This window comes from Silene latifolia, chromosome 11 (assembly GCF_048544455.1).
Source record: "Silene latifolia isolate original U9 population chromosome 11, ASM4854445v1, whole genome shotgun sequence".
Classification (NCBI taxonomy): Eukaryota; Viridiplantae; Streptophyta; class Magnoliopsida; order Caryophyllales; family Caryophyllaceae; genus Silene; species Silene latifolia.
In genome coordinates, this window is record NC_133536.1 from 30603859 (window position 1) to 30618759 (window position 14901).

The 14901-nt window shown below is 36.2% G+C and overlaps 3 long non-coding RNA genes across 4 annotated transcripts; all 3 read left to right on the forward strand.

The window, feature by feature from the left end:
- The first annotated feature begins 431 nt into the window (after positions 1-431).
- Positions 432-3861, forward strand: LOC141614331 (uncharacterized). Its single transcript, XR_012529322.1, has 3 exons — positions 432-736; positions 1729-1852; positions 2833-3861. It is a non-coding gene; the product is annotated as an uncharacterized LOC141614331 (long non-coding RNA).
- A 4296-nt stretch (positions 3862-8157) lies between these two features.
- Positions 8158-8822, forward strand: LOC141614332 (uncharacterized). The gene is made up of 3 exons (XR_012529323.1): positions 8158-8460; positions 8578-8622; positions 8714-8822. It is a non-coding gene; the product is annotated as an uncharacterized LOC141614332 (long non-coding RNA).
- Positions 8823-8981: 159 nt separating this feature from the next.
- LOC141614335 (uncharacterized) lies at positions 8982-11949 on the forward strand. 2 transcript variants are annotated; one of them, XR_012529325.1, is made up of 4 exons: positions 8982-10589; positions 11061-11244; positions 11333-11417; positions 11522-11949. It is a non-coding gene; the product is annotated as an uncharacterized LOC141614335 (long non-coding RNA). The 2 variants fall into 2 exon arrangements; XR_012529324.1 differs by having other exon boundaries at positions 8985-11244.
- The last annotated feature ends 2952 nt before the right edge of the window (positions 11950-14901 follow it).

Below are 14901 nucleotides of genomic sequence, written 5' to 3' on the forward strand. Positions count from 1 at the left end.
GGAAAAATGGAGTACTATAATAAAATTGCATAGATTTTTAATTTAATGTAAAATTCTATGATGGTATGTCTATTTTAAGGAAAATATCCATAATCTGGTGTTTTCTAGATTTATATTCCAACCAAAACTATATATAATATTTACATTGAAATCCCTTGGTCAGGTCTATTCCACAGCGCGATCAATTAAAAATTATAAGTATAATTAATTTGTATAGATTTATTTTGTTACATTGAAATTCATTAGTTTTCGGATTATATATATATATATATATATATATATATATATATATATATATATATAGAATCAGGATCCTGTGCGAACTAAGTTACGGTGCGAACCGTACAAACTCATTCTCCACCCTTGGATCAAATAAATCTAAGGCTAATATTGAACCTCATCATCACTCATACCCTTGTTCCATCTCCAAACATAATCCCCAATCGCTACCCCGTCACTTCCTCACTCTATCAGACACCAATACATATCCTCCCCCGTCATCCACCAAAATGTCGCCGGAGTTCCGTCCTTAACGTCGCCGGCGCATCACCCCAAATTTATCGTCGGGGGCGCATCAGTAGACCTAATCGCACCCTCTTCAGCCTTATTCATATTCAGTAGACCACCACCACCACCATACTAACGTCGGAGCTCCGGTATCATTTTTGTCGGCGAAGCACCATTACTCCTCCATCAAATATCGCTCTATCCAAAGTCTCCGTTTTCTCTATACTAGGTATACACTTTGGTTCTTTTCCATTTCTTCTGTTTCCTTGTTGTTTTCAATCAATTTTCAAAAGTGAAATATACACTTTTGGGCAAATATGTTGGTCGGAGGCGATGAGGCTTGGGTGTAATGTTAGTTCAGAGGTGTGGTGGTAACCCGGTGGCTTCAGTGGGTTTGGGTGGTGCCGTGGTGAGCTTAGCGGATCATAGTGGAGCGGTGGATACACAAAATACCTACCCGGATACACATGATATTTCGACTAGATACACATCGATTTGTGTATCCAAAAGTAATACCATGTGTATCCGGTAATAATACCATGTGTATTCGACACCATTGTGGGTAAATATACATCTATGGAAACATTGGATAAAGCTTGAAGACTATTGATGCCGAGTTTATGTATTTTTGAGAGTAGAGAACCTTGACCTTTGATTTAAGCCTTCTTAATCTCCTCCATAATAAATCAGACCTACCTTTAGTTGGTACAACATTCCTTGTTTGAATTGAAGTGTTTCAGATAGTTGTTTGTTGAATGGAAAAAAGTACATATTTTATTAATATAGCCTTATTTTAAAATTATTATGAGACAGACCCATATTGGATTCATCGCTTCATTTCAGTTTTTAAACCTTTCGTATATGGATGTAATTTGTTAGTTGATTGACGTGTCTCGTAAATTAAGTACCCACTTACTGCCACAGTCAGCTTCCGTTCCTCATCGGAACGTATTTTTAGACATAATTTTTGTGGATGAATCAATGATTCCACTGGCATTACGCATTCTTATTCTAGTTGTCATTTGTTTATTGATATGGCCTGCATTGGAAGGTAAAAATATTGTAGTACAATTTATTGTTGCATAATATATGTATGGCATGCTAGAATGCTAGATACAATTTATTGTTGCATAATATATGTATAGCATGGTAAGCATAGAATTTGGTTGCTACCAGCCTACTATTTGATAACTGATGTATTTAACCCTGATGTGGAACTAGGAGCTATGTTACCTTGGACTCAGGCATCGTTGTCGGACATGGATATACATTGCAGTGTTAGGATTGGCTTTACCCATGTTATATTGATCACTAGTGAGAGTGCGAGACCCATAACTGGAGAGAGGTGAGATAGACTGCTGGTCGAGTTCAGTATATTATTTGTCCTATCTTTTTACTCGTGCCTTGTGCCTGATCTTCTTACAATCTATGTAGTACGACAATGCTAAATTTCAGGTAGTTTTATAGGTCAATTGATGCATTCCTCTTTTACAAAGGTAGGTTTAGGAATGATCTATATTGATCTCCACAGTTGCTGCGACTTTGTCCCTAGTTCCAGCCCCTGGCGAAGTCTAAAGTTGCACTATCTCATGACATGATGCTCTATTGTTTTGTTATAGGTTAAAAAGTTCCACGACGGCCAAGCCATCCTGAGTGAGTTAGAGCAGAGATGAAGTTCGAACTACTCCGAACATATTTCATTTTATCTGCATTCTAGAGTGTTTAGTTTTGGGGCTTCAGCTTAAGCTTGAGTGTTTTACAGCAACTCCATGCCCCTAAATTTGAGATTCTTGGATAAGAATATTTGAACACTGAAATTTTGTTTGCTTCTGTTTTCAATTAAGCCTCAGAAATGCAGAGTTTTTATTGGCATGGAATAGAGCAAAATGGTTTAACCTAGATATAATCCCCATTCGTTACAATTGCTCGCTTCAGTTTTCTAGCATGTTAGAATGCTGGATACACTCTTATACCTTGCTAAATACACATCTATGGCATGCTAGAATTCTATATACACTCCTTTAGATTTCTAGATACACTCATTTACCTTGCTAGATACACTTATTTACCTTGCTAGATACTTATCTCTAGAATGCTAGATACACTTCTTTAGAATGCTAGATACAAACATTTAGTTTGATTATAGTCCTCTCTTTACTTCCTTTGTTTTAATCTTTTGTTTTCTCTTTACTTACTTTCATGCTGCTCTGTTCTTATTCTCAATACCTTTGTTATTTGGTTGTGTCAAATTACCATGGTCTTTTCTTAGCTTTATGGTGTATGAAATGTAGCTCACCTTCCTCTGCTTTATTTCATTTTTCTCAGTGCATTGAAATAAGCCAAACTCCACTGAGATTCATGGTCGTTGATGAATGCTGACATGAATTCAGAAGGATAAGTTCAAGTACCATTTTCAACTTTTTCAACAACCTGCTCCTTCAAACCAGAAGGAATGGGTCACTGCTACCAAGAACGTCACGCAGGATCATTATGTAGGTCAGCCATGACCTGTGCTGTAACATTCAGCATTCAAGGGCGAATTTCAGATGGCACAACTCCTGCGTTAGGATGAAAAAAGAGGCCTACCCTATACCAAATTAAAGGTAAAGGAGCTATCTATCACCTCCAAAAAAAATTAACCCAAGGTGGTGTGTGGTTTGGGAGCTATGAACAGTTTAGTGCTGACAGGTCTAGTTTGTCGCGACTGAGGCATGAAATCGTATGAGTCTTTGAAGGCTTACTGGGCAAAATCTACTCGGTGAAGCTCAACCATTCCAACTCCATGAGAAAGATGACATTCTCAAGATTTTATACATATAAAGAACACAAATTTTAACCATTTGAAACTCTAGATATGAGCATTTGAAGTTGGCCCAATTCTGATGAGATATCAAGAACAATTCAAATCTCCTGAACTTGATTCATTAGCTTGCTTGGAAACTTGGATGCCTTAGTCATTGAATAGGAATGGCCTGTGCTATAACATTCAGCATTCAAGGGCGAAACTATGTTTATGATTTGAAGCTTGCATTGTGACATTGTGTTGGGATCTCAGGTGTGGGGACCTCGGCGAGCTAAATCCTTGTAGCTTATTGTATCCTAGAGACTGGCAAGTAGCGTATGAAAGTTGTTTTCTTGTCCTTAGTAATGCATGTGATTTGTTCTTATGATATGCATTGCGAGTCTGGGAGCAACCCTCGCTGTAGCTTGTCGATTCTAAGGTTTGATATGCAAGATTAGGAACTTGCCATTAACTTGATCATATCAGGAATCATCATACATTGGAAATTATCTGTCTTCAAATTGGCTACATTTGTTTTTGTCATTGTCATTATTATGTTACTCATCTTATTGCTGCAACCCTTCAAAGTTCAGGCCATTTTGAAGTAGAAATGGAATTGTTCCGATATTGATATTGAAAAAACTGTCATTTACTCATTTCTGCTGAGCTTTGGGGACAAATAATATCTACAGCTTCGTGAACTCGACTTAAATTGTCTACAGGTTTTATAGTTGTAGGGAGGAAATCTTTCCCCAGCATTCATTTTCTGAGTACTCGGCGGAAGGTTACAATTCAGTATTGTCAATTTCGGATGATGATGTATGGCACTTTACTGTCAGTTTGTAAATTTTGATCTGCGAACTTCTAAAAATTTCATTCCAACACCCCCCTCTTAGAAAAGAAATTAATCGAGAATTTGTGTATCTAGTAGTAATACTATGTGTATCCGGAGGGAGTAACGTGTGTATCTAAGATACCCATAATACTACCCTCGGATACACATTGATATAACTACCAGAAACACATGGTATTACTATTAGATACACAAATCGATTTGTGTATCGAACAGTATTATCATGTGTATTCGGGATAGAATTTTCTGTATCCACGGTTTAAATATCAACTACGACCACCAAACTCAGGAAATAAGTTACCATCCAAAGAGAGCCCTCAGTAATGGCAAAACCAGAGTAAAAAAACATAGTCAAAAAGGAACTCAGAGACTTCAGCAACAACTCCATTTCCATACTTAGTACCATAATTAATTAATTATTGACCAAATGATACATTAGATTAGTTTCAATTTAAACAAAATCACCATTTATTCAAATTTCAATTCATAGAATATGAGTACCCTCCTCTAGATACGCATGTTAATCCCTCCAAATACCCATATGAGTACCCTAGATACACAACTCGATTTTGTGTGTCTAACAATATTCATATGTGTACCCGGAGCCATATTTAGTGTATCGAGTTATCCACTCCAAAAACTGAACCACTACACCACTCTAACCACCTGCAACCACCGCTGAGGCTCAAAGGAGCACCACCTTGTCGGCCCCACAATCGCAGACTTACTGCCGGCAATCTCATACTGCTATCTCCTTCCTCGCGCCACCAAACACTCCCCAACACCATATTCAATCAGTACCTGACGTCGCCATACCCACCGATTGGTACCTGTCGTTGCCACACCCACCGATGGGGGATGAAAACTCAAGGACGGAGATCTGGTGATGAGCAAGGGAGAGGAAAAAAAAAACAGAAAGTATAGTCGGAAGTGGGAGAGAAAACGACCTTAACAAAGGAGATCGCTGGATTTGATGATGACAACGGAGATGGCCGAAATCGTCCGGCGCCGGAGGAGGTGCTGGCGGGGGTCGGTTGGTATGGGGATGAGAATGAAGTTATGGATGAGTGAGAATGGCGTTGGGATTACAGGGTTTGAATGGTGGGTGCTTTAGTCGTTGAGGTTTTGTAAGGTGGACTGTTAATATATGCTTCAATTGACACGTATTAAATTAGTTCGTACGGTTCGCACCGTAACTCAGTTCGTACTTGAACCCGCCCCTATATATATATATATATATATATATATATATATATATATATATATATATATATATATATATATATATATATATATATATAGTATTGATTGATTGAAAAAAAAAACTATTTAGAGTTAGAATTAGCCTTAACTATTATGATTTATTATTATTAATAATTTAAGGTACTAAGATAAGTACTTTATGTTTTCCATTCAATTATTGACATTATCTGTCCTTATTTTGTTAATAAATAATGATCGAAACGAAAAAAGAATAAAATAAAATTGCATCATAATATTGGATGATGCTACCTACTATTATCGGACTCTCCTTTAAACTTAAATAATTACTTCATTTTTATTTTGTCCGTATAATTAAAAGTCGGTTTTTATATTACTCTAAGCTTACATATGTAAACTTTCAACTCTCAAAAACTCCAAGTAAGGACTAACTTAAAATAGGTAGACAATCAAAAGCAATTAAGAGCATTATTATAATGCAATAGCTACTTTACAAAATAATACATATCTATGTACGTGGTATACATTATTCCGTGTTTTCGAATTTCGATAGAGTGAGCAAAATTCGGTAGGATTAGACTTTATTAGAGAGTTTAAACATAATATGCGACCAACATGCCAAGATAATTACTTCCTTTTACAATAGTATGTCGTCCAAATATATAAGTTATTCACCTCCTTTGCTTTACAATTCGGGCGTCTTATTCATTGAAGAGCTAATTTTGTATAAGGCGATTTTATAATAATACAGTTATAAAACGGATCCGAACATTAAAAAATTCTATTTTACAATAATTTTGTGTGAAACGCCTCACACAAATATTTTACCTTCATTGAAACATTAACAAAATAACATTCTTGAATTTTATTTAGGTGACTTTTGGCTTTTTATTAGTGGTAAGAATTTCAAGTGACATAGATACATTTTTGTCAATAGAAACCTTGTACAAAGTAATACTCCTTTCCTTCCGGTTATTTATTTACCAATTTTATTTTAGGGTGTCATTTATTCATTTAATTTTCTATATTAGGAAGGTTTTTTATAGGTTATTTGATCACACATATGCATTATGGTCTACTTGTTATTCACTAACAATCAACGCAAATGATCTCCTCTCCAATCAAAGGTAAACAAATGACCAGGGCGAAGGTACCTTATAAGAAGGAAAATTTACCCGTCGTTCGATCCTGAGAAAAATTAAAGAGAATGATTAGGAAATTTTCCAAATAGACAGATATTATTATTCAGGACGTGGATATAATATGAAAAATAAAGCGAAGAAAAATCGGTGAAAGAAACAATAAATACTCCATACTATACAATAATTTAATGTCTCATATGCCGTACCCTATTTCCAAATAAAAATTTATATCTGAGAATTTGCCGAGGCAAGGAAAAAAATACTAATATAATCCTTACTCTTTAAAAAGAGAGAACTTGGTCTACTGTAGCAATGAATAGCGCCCTTTCATTCTCCACCCTTGATCTCTCCTCTCTCAATCCTCACCCTGCCTTCTCACTTTACCGTATTTCATTCCTTGCCTTTCATTCTACATTACTGCCTTTCTATCTTGCTGCCTTTCATTCCCTGCAATTCCTCACCCTACTTCACCTTCAAAACCCTCTTCTCACTCCGCCGCGCATTCAATCGCAACTTCACTTTTCTTCAGTTCCCATCACCTGTTGTTTATCATCTCTCTCAGGCGAATTTACAACTGCCATCTTCATCAATCTTCACCTCAGTTCAATTTTCTGGGTTTTTAGGGTTCCTCATATACTAATCACAATATTCTTGATTTTTACTCCTTTTTTGTGAATATCTATTTGATTATTAGGTATTGCAAGATGACACTGATCTTCGGTTCTTCATTTTTCCACTTTCTTTATATAATAGGTATATCATGCTCTTTGTGTGATTTATTTTTATTCTTAATAATTGAGTTGTTAATGTTTTAATGCTTTGTTTATATTTTACATCACCAATGCTAATGGCTATGCGCGATCCCCACGATTTGAGATGATAATCCCAATTTTAGTCGTATAAATCTTGTTGGGTTGTGGTGAGTGCTCTGATTTATCCCTTTCTATCTCCTTATTTTTTTTTTCTTGTGGCCATTTAAGTAACCTGTTGAATTTGTTCTTTTGGTGGTGGCCGTTTCATGTTTTGTTTGTTCTTTAGCTTATTTCTCTTGCGGTTTTTAGTGTCTTTTCGATTTATTTTGTTAAGCTTCGTTGTCCTGTGCAAATCTTATTGGTTACAGTTTTATAAAGTATAGTATTGCTACACTTGATTACCTTGTAGAAGTTTGTTTACATTCATCTACAAAAAAAACGGTTATCATTACATTTTTCCTTTGGGAACTTATTATCATGGGTCCGACTATTTTCCTGCAACGTGTATTGTGTTTGCTGCATTTATTTCGTGTTAGTTCTTGTTTTTGGGTGCTAGATCGGCCTCTGTTGTTCTCCGCATTTAGCTGTGATCCTTAAGCTACTTGTTCACTATGAGTTAATGAAATAAGTTTTAAAGGTTGTTTTTACCTAAAAGGGGCAATGGCCTGGTCTTTCTCGCTATGAGTTAATGGGATTATAGTTTCAATGAAATTTATTCACGGCCACGAGTTAATGGAACCCATGATTTATATGGTATCCCTAAATTGTTGCTGCCCTGGTCTTAGTTGGGTTATTCATTGTGTCAGGTTAATCAGGCTCATAGCTTGAAAGTTTCCATGTTACCAGGTGCTTTATGATGTTTGCTCAGTTCAGCTTGGCCTAGAAAAGGGTATCAAAATGGCATACATATTAATGGTATTTCGTTTACTTCAGATATTCTGCTTGTTCTGGTATTGGCATGATTGGTATTCTGTTTTCTGTGTTTCGTGCCTTTGCTGTATATCTAGCACCTTCTTACTCTGCTTATACGTGATCTTGTGTTTTAAGAAGCTTACCGTTACTGTCCATCCTGGTAAGCTCTCATATTTGTGTTGTGCGATAGCAGATCCTAGGGGCGGAGAAGCCGAAGGAAGATAGTTCACCACCGGTTGATGCTTTGGGCACGGAACAAACCGCCTGCTATGTTAAATGGGTCCGCTTCAAGTATGGTTTTAAATTACATCAACTACAATTGCCTGTTATTTTTTTATTTTTTCACATTTATTTAATCCGCTCCAAGTTTTGGCTGATTTTATTGTCCTCTGATTATAATTGCGACAGCAGGTCCTGGGGTGGAGAAGGCGAAGGATGGGACCGCCCTAAATTGTTTGTTCCTCGAACTCATAATTTCTTGTTTGCCCCTATATTCCCTGTCCTGATTAGTGCTTATATCTGGTTTTTGGGGCTGTTGTTGCAGTTTTCAGTGCCAATGACAACAACCCTAAATTATTAAGCGGAGTTCAATGACTATTATAGCGACGAAGAGGATTTAGAAGACGCGAAGGTTGATTGTAGAAGTGGTGCCGATAACGAGGTGGGGCCTAAATATGGCTAGCATTATGTTCCGTTGGCTTCAATTAAGTTTATGTGAGAGTTCTCTATTTTTTTATGTTCCGTCTTTTTAAAAAACAGATAGAAGTGGACAAAGGGGCAGAAACTCTCAGCACGGCGATGTTGGCGATGGCAGCATCTGTGATGATTACAGTGCGATGATGATGGTTAATATTTCTATATTTTCGCTTTTAATGTGTGTTGTCTGAGGTTTCCGGGTGTGATTATGGGCCGCTTTTTATTTTTTTCCGCGGTTTCTCACAGGGAGATAGACTCAGATGAGCGCAACTCATCAGACTAACATTTGGGTGTGAGGTAGCCAATGCTCACTACAAGGCATTACCTTTTAATGGTGTAGATATCAGTGCCATCAATTGGGGAATTGTGCCCGTTAAGGTATCATCTTATTAACTTGCCCATTCTTTACTACTTATACTCTGTATTTCTATGTTGTATCTCTATGGTATCGGACATTTCACTTACATAACAATCTCGATCTCTAAGACAACGCTTTACGTTGATTGCATGTTCACATAAATTTCCTTCTAACAAGAGACATTAAAGCTGGGATTGGTGCAAATAGTACCGACCTTGTGTTCAATTGTTAGGGAATCTCATCTTTCTCAAATAATATCAGTTGGGTTCGCTCAGTAATATGAATTGTCTCAAGCTATGTAACATGTTCATCTCACAAGCTGAAGCTACAATGTGTTGTGATTTTTAATTGAAATATTGTATTTAGCTTCTCTCACCGTCTAAAAGCATGTTCAGTTTTTGCATACTTGGCTTTGTCCATATTCGTTCAAACCATAGTTAAAAGGATGAGCTTTAGGCATGCTCGGCCCAGTGTAAAGCGATAATTAAAAGACTAATGGAATAGGACAAGGTTGAGATGCAACACTGGTAAAGCCATCAAAAGAAGCCATATCTTTGAGATGTATACTTGGCTTTGTCCAGATTTTGTGGGTTTGTTATTTCCTATTTCCTGGGACTGTAGTTGTGGCCATGAGCCAGGGGCTGGAGGTGCTTTTCATTCTCCTAAAAGGTTAGCGATTTCATTTTTTGCCTGTGTTAATGTGTTTTTTTTTATTACTGATATTTATGAAGTTGTCATTGTTTTGTTGTTCTTTGTGTTGAAAATAGGAACTATGTTTATTTATCCTAATTTAAGAATCTGAAGCTCATGGATGGAGTGTCTGTAACAATTTTCCCGAGTCCTGGTGTCAACTTGTAGCAGTTCCCCTAGGATTCGCTTTGGCACACACAAGTTCACTGCCCCTGATGATGCCTGAGTTTTAATGTTTTGTGGTTTATGGTTTGTTTTTCCAGTCTTCATTCCTTAGATTGTCTTTATTGTGGTTCCAGTTGTCTCGGGTTGCGGAGTGAGATCTTGAGCTCAGTACGCAGGATATTTGACTGCTAATCGGAGTGAGATCTTGAGCTCAGTACACTGTATCCCTGGTGGTTTTGAATCCTCATCAAAGATATGGCTTCCTTTGATGGCTTTTATATAGGTAGATTGTCATTGTCGCGGACTTACGGTTCAATTGCCTCGTGCTGCAGAGTGGGAGCATCTCCTTACCTAGAATAGAGTTGTCGTTATTTTTTTGGCTCAATTAATTTGTTTGATCTCCATGTGCAGACTTAGAACATTGATACTGTCACTGAAATGAGTTTATGTGGACCTGTTGGACAAGTTTATACGCTGGTAGTGTGGAGATTTGTTCTTTGCTGATACCCAGGTGGTTAATTGTCACCTGGATGCTCTTTGCAAATTGTTAAGTAATAGTTTTTGTTGCTCTTTGTTTGGTATCAAACCTAAATAAGAGGTTTTTGATTGGTCTTACTATCAGAGGTTACATTATCCTACTGCATGAAATGATTGATATTCTGAGTTCAGGAGAGCTGTTGAGTGTTAATGCTTGTGCTATTTTTTCTACTTCATGTATTCATGTAATATGGCTTTATACACTATAGACTTAATCAGTAATCAATTACTTCTTCAGTTCCATTGAATTGTTTACGTTTTCTATTTTAGGCCGTTCTATTTGATTCTTTACGCTTCCTTATATGGATATCTTTTGCTCAATTAAAATACCAACGTACCCTTATTTACTTTTGTACCTTTTGGTGTCCGGGTGACAAAAGGTGTGAGTCTTACATGAGGTATTTTGGTATGTGATGTAACTTATACTAAGAGATGTACTTTACAGGTGGAAATTTGGAGGTTACCTATACACACAGTGAAGATCATTTGTGTGGATACATTTCTCCAACCTACTTCACGTCTTCATCAAAAACCCTCTTTTCAATCCGCCGCGCATCAACCGAAGCTTCATCTTATTCAATCCTCATCCCCTGCATCAATTTAGGCTTTTATTTCTTTTTCATTTTGAGGTTTGTGCTCTATACTCACTACACTTTAGCCAAATCTCTCCTAACTTCAGTTGCTTGTGCCTCTTAACATTATTTGATTTTTTATCAGGTGAGGGGGTTGAGATGCTCTCAAGGATATTAGAGGTTTACTAAATTTGTCAACTGATATGGTTCTCATTAGACTTTTGTGTCGGGTAGGCTACGTGATATCGCAGGTTTTTGATTTATTTGTTATTATTATTGGACTTGATTAATTGTTGGTAGTAATCAAAACCAACGCTTCCGTGTGCTTTTTCAGATTTTTCGTTGGTGATAGAGGCCACAAATGTACATCGATTTCCGATTAGTTTTCGAAGTACAGATTTGCAAGGCATGGGTTGTGTGAAATTACAAGTTCACATTGTAGATAACATTGAATAAAACATAGAAGTATTACATAGAGCCGTTGTTTTCATTTTGCAAAATTAAATGTTAATCAAAAGAAAACGTGCATTGCTATTGAACAAAGCACCTAGCTTTGTAAACATGGGTGTTCCCAAAACAGTACAGATGATTATATTACATAGAACTGGTGTTATTAGCGTGCAAAAGGAAGCGTCAAATTTTTTAGAACAAAGGTGACCTTATATCACGGTCACTGAAACTGGAGCATGTGCCTGACTTCTGACTTCTGTTTTGCAGTAGTGTCCTACAGTGGATATGGGGTAGGGTCATTTGTTGTCGTCATTAGAGGTGGTATTTGGCTGTGTTGGGTTTGTGTTTTCTGTAGGAGCATTGTTGTTAGTTGCTGCAACTGTTGTGGATGTCATTCTCTGTTACTTGCTGCAACGATTGAATATTTTTTTAATACTTTTTTTTTGAAGCTTGAATGTTGTTAAGGATCTTTCAGGTGAAAATCCTATTACTAATGTTTTTCTTATAGGTTTGAATTTTCTTCCGTATCCGATCTGTTGGTTGCGTTTATAAAACTCTTTCTATGATCGCTTTGCATAAAGAGTGTTATGGCGTCCACCGCTTATGGTGTACATATATTATATATATTTATGTCCAATTTGTAGACTCCACCTAGGGATGATATAGCAATAATGTGTTCTGCTAAAATACTTTGAATTACACGGATTTAGTTGACTTTATTTATTCCTCGGATTAGGGCATAACAATAGTGTTGATTGCTTTCTACACAGTTAGCTACGAACGTTAATCCCGTCCTCCATTCCATCTACCATATTTCATAATTATATCGTTTACACGATTGATAGAATTGGGGCACCGCGCCCGGTAGGGCGCGGAGCAACAACTAGTAATAAAAAGCGTGAAAAGCAGTTAAAAAGAGTAATAAAGAGGAAGAACCTTGAACATGAACTTTATCATAATCATCTTTTGTCTCATCAATCACGATTATATAATCAACTGCTACATGAATGAGGCAAATAAATATTAGAGGAATTTATAATCAAAATAATAAAACACCATAAGAAGAAGTAGAGGAGAAGGGGAACCAAATTAACAAAAGGACTTAGAGGGGTTTGGTTGGGAGGTTTGGAATGGAATTGGAATGGAATGGGTTCTAGTCATTCTAGTGTTTGATTTGCATGTGGAGTACAACTTCTTATATGTAATGCTAAGTAATTGTTTGAAATCACACAAAACTTTGTTTACTATCTTCTTTAAAATATAATTAAAAGACTACCCTAAAATGACAAATAAATGTCACCTAGACAAAGCCACGTAGGATCCAAAAAGCCACCTAGATTAAAATTTAATGTGACGTGGCATATTTAAATGTAATGTTGCATATTTTTAATGTGACATGGCGAATTAAATCAATTTATTATTACGACATTAATTTAAATCATTTATCTATAAATTAATTTAATTCACTTATATTTATAATATTAAAGGATATTCTCATTATTCTTAAATTAATTTTGTATATTAAATATATTGTCTTCCAAAATTTATATAACCCTTACAAATTTACATCAAATTTCATAATTTATAATTAATATTGATATTTTAATTGAAATTTTTGTAATAAAACATGTTAATAAATTTCATAATTTATAATTAAAATTGAAATTTTAATTGAAATTTTTGTAATAAAACATGTTAAGGAATTAATTAAAACTCTTCATATTACTAAGGGATTTTCCCATCTATACCCCTGTGGTTTTCACTTTTCCCAACTGTACCCTCGCGTATCAGAGATTACTAATTGTACCCCTAAGCTTACCTAATGGCTCCCAACCGTGGCTAATATCCAATTTTCCGTCAAATGATGTCGTTAATTGCCAACATGGCACACTTAATGTGCCAACAAGGCATGACTTGGCTGCCAACACGGCATTACTAAAACCCCTTCTACCATTCACTAGTCATATCCTTAATTTCATTATATTGACGGTTTTTCTTATTTATCGTCTTACTCACGCTTTAACGACTTTTAATTATTTGTAATGTCCCGCCTTATTCACACTCACCAACCTCTTCACTTTATCCCATTCCTCAACCCAAACCGCCTCCTACCTTGCTCTGCTGCCCCCACGTCTGTCAGCCTCCGTGGGTCTGTGCCACACTCGTCGCTCACTGATGCGACGCACATCTCTGTCGGACACCATTCTTCCGCTGCTGATCTGTACCTCTCCACCCGATGTCGACACCAGCCACTGCGTCCCCTGCTGCGGCGCAATCCACTATCGCACTCCTTATTCGCTCACTGTTACGGCGTCTTTCTCAGGTACCCTTGAAACCATAACCCCCAAATCCATGTTATTTATTGTGTGAAGCTATTGGGGTGCTAGATGCTGCGATTAAGGATTTGGGCTCAATAACGATGTGAAGTCGGTTTTCTGAGTTTGACTAAGACTGAGTTAGAGGGTGGTCTGAAAAGGATTTGGGCAAAATTTTCTGGATTTAATTAGATCGATTTTGATTCGGAATCTGAAAATAATAAGGGTAGTTTGGTCATTGCAAATAATTAAAAGTCGATAAAACGTAAGTGAGACGATAAATAAGAAAAACCGTCAATATAATGCCATGTAAGCAGCCATGTTGGCATAAGGCGTGCCATGGTAGCACTTAACGGCGAAAACAAACGGAGTAGCCAAGTTTAGTCACGGTTGGGAACCATTAGGTAAGCTTAGGGGTACAATTAGTAATCTCTGATACGCGAGGGTACAATTGGGAAAAGTGAAAACCACGGGGGTACAGATGGGAAAAGCCCTAAATTAATTAAACCTCTTCATATTACTGAACAGTGAACACCCACCATTATTAACATTTTCCTATTTATTTTTTTAATTAAACATGGTAATAAATTGATTAAAACTCTTCATAATACTTAACAGTAATACACACCAAATTAATTAAAAGTTTTTCCTATTTAATTAATTTTTGTAATATAATATGTTAATAATTTTATTAAAACTCCTTATATTACTCAACACCCATAATTATCATTAACATTTTATCCTATTTAATTCATCTCTTGAGGACCTCGACAATCAATTATCTAATTTAATAATACCACAAAATAAATTAAAATATGGGAATTTATGGTTGTGTATTGTCTATGAAACCTATAATACCTATAATAGTTTCTATTCACTTTATTTATTTAAAATATGCCTATTTGTCATGAGTTTCTAAGTTGTGGATTGTATTTTATGGTTTAACTAG